This window comes from Nicotiana tabacum, chromosome 18 (assembly GCF_000715075.1).
Source record: "Nicotiana tabacum cultivar K326 chromosome 18, ASM71507v2, whole genome shotgun sequence".
Lineage (NCBI taxonomy): Eukaryota > Viridiplantae > Streptophyta > Magnoliopsida > Solanales > Solanaceae > Nicotiana > Nicotiana tabacum.
The window spans coordinates 12,201,053-12,212,228 of NC_134097.1; the positions used below are offsets into that span (position 1 = coordinate 12,201,053).

Genomic DNA, 11,176 nt, shown 5'->3' on the forward strand with positions numbered 1-11,176 from the left:
CGGCCCAATAAATTTAAAATAGGACAACTCATTCTGAGACGTATCCTCCCAACTCATGAAGAAGCTAAAGGAAAATTGGCTCCAAATTGGAAAGGTACATACATTGTAATGAGAGTACTGCAAAAGAGAGCGTTGTATCTGGGAAGCAACGAAGAAAGTGTCCCTGAAATAACCGTCAACGCGGATGCAGTCAAAAGGTACTATGTTTGACCCTTATATAGCATTAATGTTCTCTCATTGGGATGATGAAGCCTTTCATTCTCGCTATCCAAACATCATCAACCCTTTGCTAACCCTTTTGAGCCGGTTACCTTTCTTTGATTACCCTCTTTGGAACCTGAAGATGTTATTTTTTTTAAAAAAAACAAATAAAAAAAGAAAAAGAAGAAGAAAAATAAAAAAAAAAATCAAACAAGTTCATGTTAATCGAACTATGTTCGACTTGATTCCGAAAGTATACGTAGGCAGCCTCTCTCTGGGGTTCAGTCACACCAAAATAAAAATCTACATTCCCCCAAAAGTTTAAACTGGGGCAGGTGTTATAATGGTTCGGCGATGGTTTCGCCTGAGAGGTTCCAAAGTTGTAATTCAGTCCAAATCCTTTTTACCCAAATCCTTTCCAAGTCCTTCCTATCAATCAATGAGAATGTTCAAGAATTGGAGGATACAATCACTTGGATCTGATGCCACCAAAATGAGAGAAATAAGATGAGAGAGTCTTATTGGTGAAAACCCTCACGGGAACCATAGGACGATGACGAGCAAAGAAAATAAAAATAAGAGAGTCTTGTTAGTGAAAACCCGCAAAGGGCACTATAAGGCGATGGTGAGAAGAGAAATAAGAGAGATTAGCTGGTGAAAACCCGAAAAGGGCACTACTGATCAAAAAGAGGATCTTCATAGCCATTGGTATTGACAATCCTGGGCAAGGTTTCTAGGTTTCAAGGCAAAAGTTGTGATGAATTTCTAAGAGTCGGACGGTTTACACAGATCAGACATGAAGTCCAAAAGGCATGTCATGTTCATCGAAGTCCGCATATACTCCAGATAAGTCATTCTTTCCTTCCCCGAAAAGGATACCTCTTGTCTAAATTCATTGTCCATTCCATTGTTTGTTTTTCTTCGAATCCATTTTGGTCTAACTCTGTTCCAAAACTAAGGCAAAGAAGGGATAGCAAGACTGATTTACAGGGCTTTCGTTTGATACAAGCTAATATGCAAAAAAGGCACCCAGACTCGGCAGCGACATCAAGTCGACCCCGACTGGCCATGGCGGCTGATGCTTAGAAATCAAAAACTCTTGTAAAGAGGAAATCAAATTGAAAGTGCGTACAAGGCAAAATGAAGTTGAATAGGTTAAGTCCCAAGTGGCTAACTATTTTGGCAAAGTTTGAAAAGCCAAAGGTTCACCAATGCTCTGAAATTGAAAGTTTTGGAGGAAAGAAGTCGAAAGTGAAATGCCCCAAAGGCAAAATAAAGTTGAAAAGGTTAAGTCCCACGCGACCAATCGTCATGTAAAATTTTGAAAAGTCAAAGGCTCTCTGGGGCCAGAAATGCAAGTGGTATTCACGAAACATCTAGTGGCAAGTTGAAATCATCATCAAAAGAAGATCGGCACAAAGCCAAGCTTCCAAAGACATCAAGGCCACAAAAAAGACCACAACTTTTAAAACTCACAATTTTTCTTTGTTTGCAGCAGGAACAAAGCAGTGTAGAATGGCGATTCCTAAAGGACGAATGTCACCAAAGGTAAGTTTCCTCAAAATCTCCACTTTCCTTTATTTTTAGCATGCACCACTACTATTCATACCTCTCATTTTCGTAGCTTAACCCAGGTAGAACCTTTTCGCTTAGGGGGATCCAGCTCATATTTCCGGGTAGAAGTACTCTTCGTCCACGTTGTGTTTTTTCGTAGCTTAACCCAGGTAGAAGCTTTTCGCCTAGGGGATCCAGCTCATGGTTCCGGGTAGAAGTACTCTTCGCTCATGATGTTTTATGTAGCTTAACCCAGGGTAGAACCTTTTCGCCTAGGGGATCCAGCTCACAGTTCCGGGTAGAAGTACTCTTCGCTCAGGATGTTTTATGTAGCTTAACCCAGGTAGAACCTTTTCGCCTAGGGGGATCCAGCTCATAATTTCCGGGTAGAAGTATTCTTCGCCCAGGCTTGTTTTTCGTAGCTTAACCCAGGTAGAACATTTTCGTCTAGGGGGATCCAGCTCACAGTTCCGGGTAGAAGTACTCTTCTCCCATGTTGTTTTTTTGTAGCTTAACCCAGGTAGAACCTTTTCGCCTAGGGGATCCAGCTCACAGTTCCGCGTAGAAGTACTCTTCGCTCGGGATGTTTTATGTAGCTTAACCCAGGTAGAACCTTTTCGCCTAGGGGATCCAGCTCATGGTTCCGGGTAGAAGTACTCTTCGCTCATGATGTTTTATGTAGCTTAACCCAGGTAGAACCTTTTCGCCTAGGGGATCCAACTCACAGTTCCGGGTAGAATTACTCTTCGCTCAGGATATTTTATGTAGCTTAACCTAGGTAGAACCTTTTCGCCTAGGGGATCCAGCTCATAGTTTCCGGGTAGAAGTACTCTTCGCCCAGGCTTGTTTTTCGTAGCTTAACCCAGGTAGAACATTTTCGCCTAGGGGATCCAGCTCACAGTTCCGGGTAGAGGTACTCTTCACCCAGGTTGTTTTTTCGTAGCTTAACCCAGGTAGAACCTTTTCGCCTAGGGGATCCAGCTCACAGTTCCGGGTAGAAGTACTCTTCGCTCAGGATGTTTTATGTAGCTTAACCCAGGTAGAATCTTTTCGCCTAGCGGGATCCAGCTCATAGTTTCCGGGTAGAAGTATTCTTCGCCCAGGCTTGTTTTTCGTAGCTTAACCCAGGTAGAACATTTTCGTCTAGGGGGATCCAGCTCACAGTTCCGAGTAGAAGTACTCTTCTCCCATATTATTTTTTTGTAGCTTAACCCAGGTAGAACCTTTTCGCCTAGGGGGATCCAGCTCACAGTTCCGCGTAGAAGTACTTTTCGCTCGGGATGTTTTATGTAGTTTAACCCAGGTAGAACCTTTTCGCCTAGGGGATCCAGCTCATGGTTCCGGGTAGAAGTACTCTTCGCTCATGATGTTTTATATAGCTTAACCCAGGTAGAACCTTTTCGCCTAGGGGATCCAACTCACAGTTCCGGGTAGAAGTACTCTTCGCTCAGGATATTTTATGTAGCTTAACCTAGGTAGAACCTTTCTGCCTAGGGGGATCCAGCTCATAGTTTCCGGGTAGAAATACTCTTCGCCCAGGCTTGTTTTTCGTAGCTTAACCCAGGTAGAACATTTTCGCCTAGGGGGATCCAGCTCACAGTTCCGGGTAGAGGTACTCTTCGCCCAGGTTGTTTTTTCGTAGCTTAACCCAGGTAGAACCTTTTCGCCTAGGGGATCCAGCTCACAGTTTCGGTGTAGAAGTACACTTCACTCAGGTTGTTTTACATAGCTTAACCCAGGTAGAACCTTTTCACCTAGGGGATCCAGCTCACAGTTCCGCGTAGAAGTACTCTTCGCTCGGGGTGTTTTATGTAGCTTAACCCAGGTAGAACCTTTTCGCCTAGGGGATCCAGCTCACAGTTCCGCGTAGAAGTACTCTTCGCTCGGGGTGTTTTATGTAGCTTAACCCAGGTAGAACCTTTTCGCCTAGGGGATCCAGCTCACAGTTCCGGGTAGAAGTACTCTTCGCTCAGGATGTTTTATGTAGCTTAACCCATGTAGAACTTTTTGGCCTAGGGGAATCCAGCTCATAATTTCCGGGTAGAAGTACTCTTCGTCCAGGCTTGTTTTTCGTAGCTTAACCCAGGTAGAACATTTTCGCCTAGGGGGATCCAACTGATAGTTCCGGGTAGAAGTACTCTTCGCCCAGGTTGTTTTTCGTAGCTTAACCCAGGTAGAACCTTTTTGCCTAGGGGATCCAGCTCACAGTTCCGGGTAAAAGTACTATTCGCTTAGAATGTTTTACGTAGCTTAACTCAGGTAGAATCATTTCGCCTAGGGGAATCCAGCTCATATTTCCGGGTGGAAGTACTCTTTGTCCAGTTTTATTTTTCGTAGTTTAACCCAGGTAGAATTTTTTCACCAAGGGGATTCAACATTCTTTTTCTCAGTAATACAGGGCGCCAACCCCTAGTTACATTATCCTTTTCAGTAATACAGGGCGCCAACCCCTTGTTACATTATCCTTTTCAGTAATACAGGGTGCCAACCCCTGGTTACATTATCCTTTTCAGTAATACAGGGCGCCAACCCCTGGTTACATTTCTTTTTCAGTAATACAGGGCACCAACCCCTGATTACCTTTCCTTTTCAGTAATACAGGGCCTTTTCAGTAATACAGGGCGCCAAGCCCTGGTTATATTTCTTTTTCAGTAATACAGGGCGCTAACCCCTGGTTACATTATCCTTTTCAGTAATACAGGGCACCAACCCCTGATTACATTATCCTTTTCAGTAATACAGGGCGCTAACCCCTGGTTACATTATCCTTTTCAGTAATACATGGCGCCAACCCCTGGTTACATTATCCTTTTTAGTAATACAGGGTGCCAACCCCTGGTTATATTTCTTTTTCAGTAATACAGGGCGTCATCCCCTGATTACATTTCCTTACCAGTATAGGGTACACCAATCCCTGATCTCCTTTCTAGTATAGGGTACGCTAATCCCTTGTTGTGTTCTCCAACATAGGGTACACCACTCCCTAGTTGATTTGATTTTAAATGCAGGATACACCACTCCCTGGTATCATTGCCAATATAGAGTATCCCATTCTCTGACCACAGTTTCCCAACATAAGGTACACAAATCCTTAGTTGAGACATTCTTTTGGGATCAAAAAAAAAAATTATCATGATCTTTTCAGGGCACACCCTTCCCATTTGTTTAATTTTTATTTTTAATAAAGAAGTAGTTTAGAATTTTGTTACAATAACTCACAAAATTTTTCTAGTAAAAACTGGGGCAGAAATATTTCGTTCGTTTGTTTGTTGTGATGACTGAGCAGGTTTACCTCGAGGCACATGGTTCGAGATGAACAAAAGAAGAAGTCTCAATCCAGAATAAAGAAAAAAAAGGAAAAGAAGTGAATCCAAATGCAGAAGAAGATGGAAAGGATATGGACTGCTCAAGACGACTGAAGTCACGAGCTTTACATTTCCCGTTTTGATTAGAAGAAGTCGTAGAAGAATGAACTAGCACCTGCAGCTAGAAAGCATCAAGGTTCAGATCAGAATCGCCGTGAAGAACCAGTCAAGATTCAAGATCAAGTTTTAGAAGACTTTATAGATAGGAATCTTGTAACTCATAGCTGATAAGTTTGTTCAGTTTCTTTTTTTATTTTGATGTAATAACTAGACTACAGACCGGAACCTCGACGGAACCTCACTCTGACTCTCCAACACAGCATTCCATCATTTTTCTTGAACTACGCACGGCGTAATTGCCTTATAACCCGGGATATGTGAGTTGTCCATAACCAAGGCTCGGTCGCACTCTTTTCTCTTATCTCTTTTCTTTTGAATAATGGTATGACCAAAAATTAGTCATATCGCTCATCTTTTCTTTGCCTGAAAACTTTTCATGTTTCCAGGCAAAGAGGGGCATGCTGTGAGCACCTAATTTTTGATCGTGCTTGAATTTTCGCCCACTCATTTCACCAATACTATACTTTATCCCCACTCCACTTTACCTTGTCCCCCATACTTGTCCCCACTCACAACCCCCCACATCTTCCCTATTCCCAAAAGAAGAAAAAACGGATCCCTCCCCCTAAAGAAAAGATATAGCAGCCCTCCGCTTTCTTGGGAGAGAAGAGCTTCCTCCCCCATTTTGGAAACCAACAGCCACACATCCTCTCTTCTATTTCATTTTTCTCCTACCACCTAACCAGAAACCAGTCATTTTTTTTGATCCATTTTTAGCCATGTGAGATCACCCTTAGCCACACAAAAAAAAAAAAAAACTCTAGCTGAAAATCAGCAGCAAACCCAACAGCAAAAACATCTGCTAACAGCTCAAAAACGACCTCAAAACAAGCTCCAAAAAAATACAGCACTTCTCCTTCCCGAACCAACCAAAAATATCTCAAAGTTGTCCCCATTTTTCGAGTGGAGTTCGTCGCATGGTTATGATTCGAGTCGAGTTCTTCCGGCGAGTTTTCTCCGGTGAGGTTGCTGATCGAATTTTCATCAAGGCCTAGTTGATTTGTTGAGATACATAAGCTCAAAAATCAGAGTGTTGTCTTAGGAGGTCAATCTTCTATCTTTCTTTTACTACTTTAGTTGAGTGCTATGTTATGCTTGCTTCTGTTTAAGTCATTTGATGGTTTTATTTTGTTTAAAAATCTTGAACCTACATTGAGTGCTTAGTAAGGTCTATTTCTATTCATTCTATGTTATTTATATTTCTTTTAGTTTGACACGTGACTTTAAGGTGATATAATCTATGTAATAAATCTCATGCTCGTGATTTGAACCTTTGTTAAACTCAATTACTGAAAATGAATACATTAGATTGCCAAAGTGATGTCTTGTAATCCTCTGTTAATGTAGTGCCATCCGCTAGCTAGGAAAATTAGGCCATTTCATTCAAGTGTAAAAATGCAGCAAGTTTGGGTTGTTCAATTGCTGTGGGCCGTGGATTGATTTTCTGAAAAATTAGACTTAGGCCAATCAATTTAATCTCGATAAGGCCCAAGGTAGTAAAATGATGCTAGCCCATTTCCTGTTTAATAATAAAGCTAGCCCATCTTATCATAACCAATTTACTTCATTTTTCATAACTATTCCATAAACTCTTGGTCTTACAATAATTTCAAATTAGTTTAGGGAAATAATACTCGTACACGTACACGTGACTTCTTTCAAGATAATTTTCATAAATTTAATTTAGCAATAAAAGCGGGCATAGGTAAAACATGAGAACCAATAAAACACAGGTTATCCAAAAATAATATAAGCCAAATGTAGTCAATAAAGCGACTGTGCTAGAATCACGGGACTCGGGGAATGCCTTACACCTTCTCCCCGGTCAACAGAATTCCTTACCCGGACTTTATTTTCGTAGACCAATAATAATAGAGTCGAACCTTCATTTGAATAGGGATTCAAATAAAAGGTGACTTGGAATACCCAAAAATCAATTCCAAGTGACGACTCTGTAAATAAAATAATCCTTATTCAAGTTTGTCACTTTAATTGGAAAAACTCTTTAACCCAATCCATATAACACAATATTTTTTTGGGGTATAAAAGGGGTGTGACAGCTTGTCTTATTGAGAATTCTGATTCTCCCATCTTTAAGCTTAATTGGTCTTATTATCTATTGATGTGTTCACGTAGCTAGGTACTAAATCAGCAAATGCTATCTTCACCCATGCTTTCTTATTTTTTTCCACTTTTAATGCAATTTTATTGGAATATTCTTTAAGTTTGCATTTTATTTAGATATTTTGACCGAAAGTACAAGTGACGGATTGATCTTCCATCTTGCATACTTGGCTGATTGATTCGCTCGGTTACTTTTTGATAGTTGGTTTTTTCTCCTGTTAGTTCAGTAAATGAATGCACATGGGTTATCACGTTTGTATTTTTATTAATGGGAAATATTATTGCATTCATACATGCACGTAACATACATATAGTATGTATTAAAAACATTCTTCCATGATGATTACTTTTAACTTTTTGTAAATTAAAACTATTACAGAGAACTCAGAAAAATGATTATTTTCAAGGTCATGGAAGCGTACTCAAAGGTTCTCCTCCATCACTTCAAGTGGCAAAGGCTGTGAAATATTTGTTTTGGTACACTTCTTTCTATCCCTCAAGGCCTCAACATGTTGTTCTCCACTTCTTTTTTGGGTATAAGTTGATAAATTGTTTCGGTAATTTATTAATTAAAAATTCAGATAATAAAAGTTGAGAAATAAAAATTTTAAATGTAACAAATTGTCAATAATTTGGAGCTTGACAGAATATTGTTTGTTAATTACTATTATTTATGTAGTATCAAGAATTTATTCATCTCGCAATAAATCTAGAATTTTAATTTTATATTCAGTTTGAAAAGAATCTTTAGTTCATATTTCTTTATACATAGGCGTAATATTTATGCATATGTTGTCAAAAAAAGACATCAAAATTATCTTATTTCCGGACTGCATTATGAACCAAATAAAAAGCAATTTTATAGATATAACTTTTTGACAAAATATCATGTCTAATACGTACATTTAGTTAAACTCTGTGATAAGCATACACTTTTTTGTGATCCTAAATAAAATCCTTTGTACTCAATGTCTAGTACTACTAGTATATATTCACAATCTTGTTCTAACTTATAAAATCGTGCATTTTGTAATCAGCATTAATGTGATATTTCTATGGAATAGTAAGTAGTAATAAATTAACAAGTTTGGCAAATTAATGCTCTATTATAGTTTAAACTTACGAGTTAAAAGCATCGGCACATCTGCAGCTCCAACTTATCTTCCTGTTCACTATTTCAAGAACCAAGACAAAGATGGCAACTTTCAAGAGTTCAATCTAGTAGATGGTGGAGTTGCAGCCAACAATCCAGTAATTAATTATCATTATCTTTATTCCTAATAAATATCTACTGTTGGGCTAAAACAACCCAAAGACACTTTTAATATGGTGTGATATTATCTGTTTTGGGTTAAGTCCGCACGGTCACCAGATTCCTACATACTATATTTGCAGGCTTCCAATATTTTCAACTACCAATGTGAGACTTTGTTCGCACATCTAATATCTACCCTCTTTATCTTCTTAATTTCTCATTAGTTCATGTAATTACTAACTCTTGATCACTTCTGTATACATAGGCACTTGTAGCAACAAGCCAAGTGACCAAACAAATCCTCCACGGAAATCCAGATTTCTTTCCTGTAAAACCAGAATATTATGGTCGATTTTTAATGATCTCATTAGGTACTGGATCATCAGCAAAGATGAAACCAAAATACAATGCTAAAACAGCAGCAAAATGGGGTATTTGCAAATGGCTCCTCTAAGGTGGTTCATCTCCAATCTTGGATCTTCTTACTCATGCCAGTGACGATATGGCTGATTTCCATATTTCTGCCCTCCTCCAAGCACTTCATTCCGAAAATAATTACCTTCGTATTCAGATATTCATTTGTTTCATTTTATGTGAACCTAAGTACAAAGTTTGACAATAAGACTTTTGAAACTTGTTGTCTTAAAAAACAATATTACATTTGTGTGACTATAAATGCATGTGATAAGCATGAGAATATAAGAGAGACATGACCTTATACGGTAAGACTTCTCTATAACAACATCCTTATACAGTCATTCACTATAAAAGTCAAGTTTTTATCGAAACTGAATTTTTATGTAATGTTATAATATATGTTCTATATAATAACACTTCACTATAGCATCCGAAAAATATCGAAACAAACACGCGGTTGCTATAGAGAGGTTTGACTGTAAATTAAAATCATCATCCAACTTAATTAACACTACTTTTGTAATTGATGATCATGATAGGATGACACATTGAATGGGACAGATTCCTCTGTTGACATATCAACGAAGGTTAACCGTTAACATGAAGAAATTAGTTGAAATTGGGAAGAATCTGTTGAAAAAAACAGTTTCAAGGATTAATTTGCAGACAGGTCTACTTGAACCATGTCAACATAGGGGCTCAAATGAAGAAGCTCTAAAAAGGTATATTCAAAATAGTCTACTGAATATCACTATACATCTTTTAGATATATTATATAGTAAAAGCAATATAAAAAATTTATTTGATTTGTTTGGAATAATTGATTTGACCTAACAATTTTTGTCAGGTTTGCCAAGTTGCTTTCCGAAGAAAGGAAGCTTAGGAAATCCAAGGCAGCTTTAACAAGTATAAGATCAGAGTAGCTGGTTATTTTTGTTTCTTTTTGTAGTTCAAGGTTTGAATTAGACCTTCCTAACAAAGGTGACTCCATTCCAGAGCTAGAGCTCGAACACATGAAGGAGTAATTACGGTCCTAACTTTTTGTTAATATATGTATTAAGCTTGAGATGTAAATAGATTTATTATATGTGTTATAGTTGCTGTTAATAGATATAATCAATAGCAGTACTGGTAGATAGTGTTTGTTGTAGCAGTTGCATTCATGTATAATACATAGATTTAATGTTTTTACCTTACTATACAAAATATCTCAACTTATGCTCCATTATATTAGCAAATTGTATTATATATATTTTTTACATTAACGGAATTCCAGTTTGAAGCTTGAAGTGTAACGTAAGGTAATTTTGCACCATAATGAAAAGAAAATGAGTAAAATTCGACAATATTTTCCCAAAAATATTTTGACACGTGAAATCTTCCAAGTAAAATTGCAGCTCTGTTAAAGTCAAAAGCAAAGGCAAATAACGGGGCAAGATGCACTTCTTTCGTCGTTTTTTCTTTCCTTTTAAGAAAATGATAATTTTTACTGTACATCAACTAACTAACACTTTGTTTGGGTTATTGCTTTATCATTATTTTGTATAATGTATCGTTTCATATTATATTATGTATCTTACTATATTATTTTTTGGATATAAGGTTTGGATAGATCATATGATATAATAACATTTATTTATGTGACTGTATCGTATATTTTCATTAACTGATAAGTTTTTTAAAGTGCATTTAGTTACCGTAAATGTTGGATTTAGCAACACACAAAAATAAATCCAAATTTTCTCCCAAATGTCAATATAAAGTACAAGAACTAGAGAATATAAACCCATCCAAATCTATTAAAAATTAAAGAAAGTTAAAAAGAACGTGAAAATATGCTCTGAGATCGTGTTAGAGAGTGAACATAACAACATTCGGAGGGACTAAATTCTAACCCTCTAGTATTAAAAACAGAGGATAAATATATTTATCAAATAATAAGTTAGGAATAACATAACAATCCATTCATATACCAAATAGGTTGTTACATAAAATAGACATTTACTTTCTTATGTAAAGATGAATTTAACAATACAATAGGATAAATTTAAACTAACAACCAAAGCAAACATGAGCTTACATAGTTCTTGGTTTCAAAGCTTTGTTTTTATACCAGTAAATACCTTTGTCTTGAGATCCT

At 37.5% G+C, this 11,176-nt stretch overlaps 1 pseudogene; it reads left to right on the forward strand.

Annotated features, from left to right (window-relative positions):
- The first annotated feature begins 1,716 nt into the window (after positions 1-1,716).
- Positions 1,717-9,959, forward strand: LOC107797105 (patatin-like protein 3; annotated as a pseudogene).
- Positions 9,960-11,176: the final 1,217 nt, after the last annotated feature.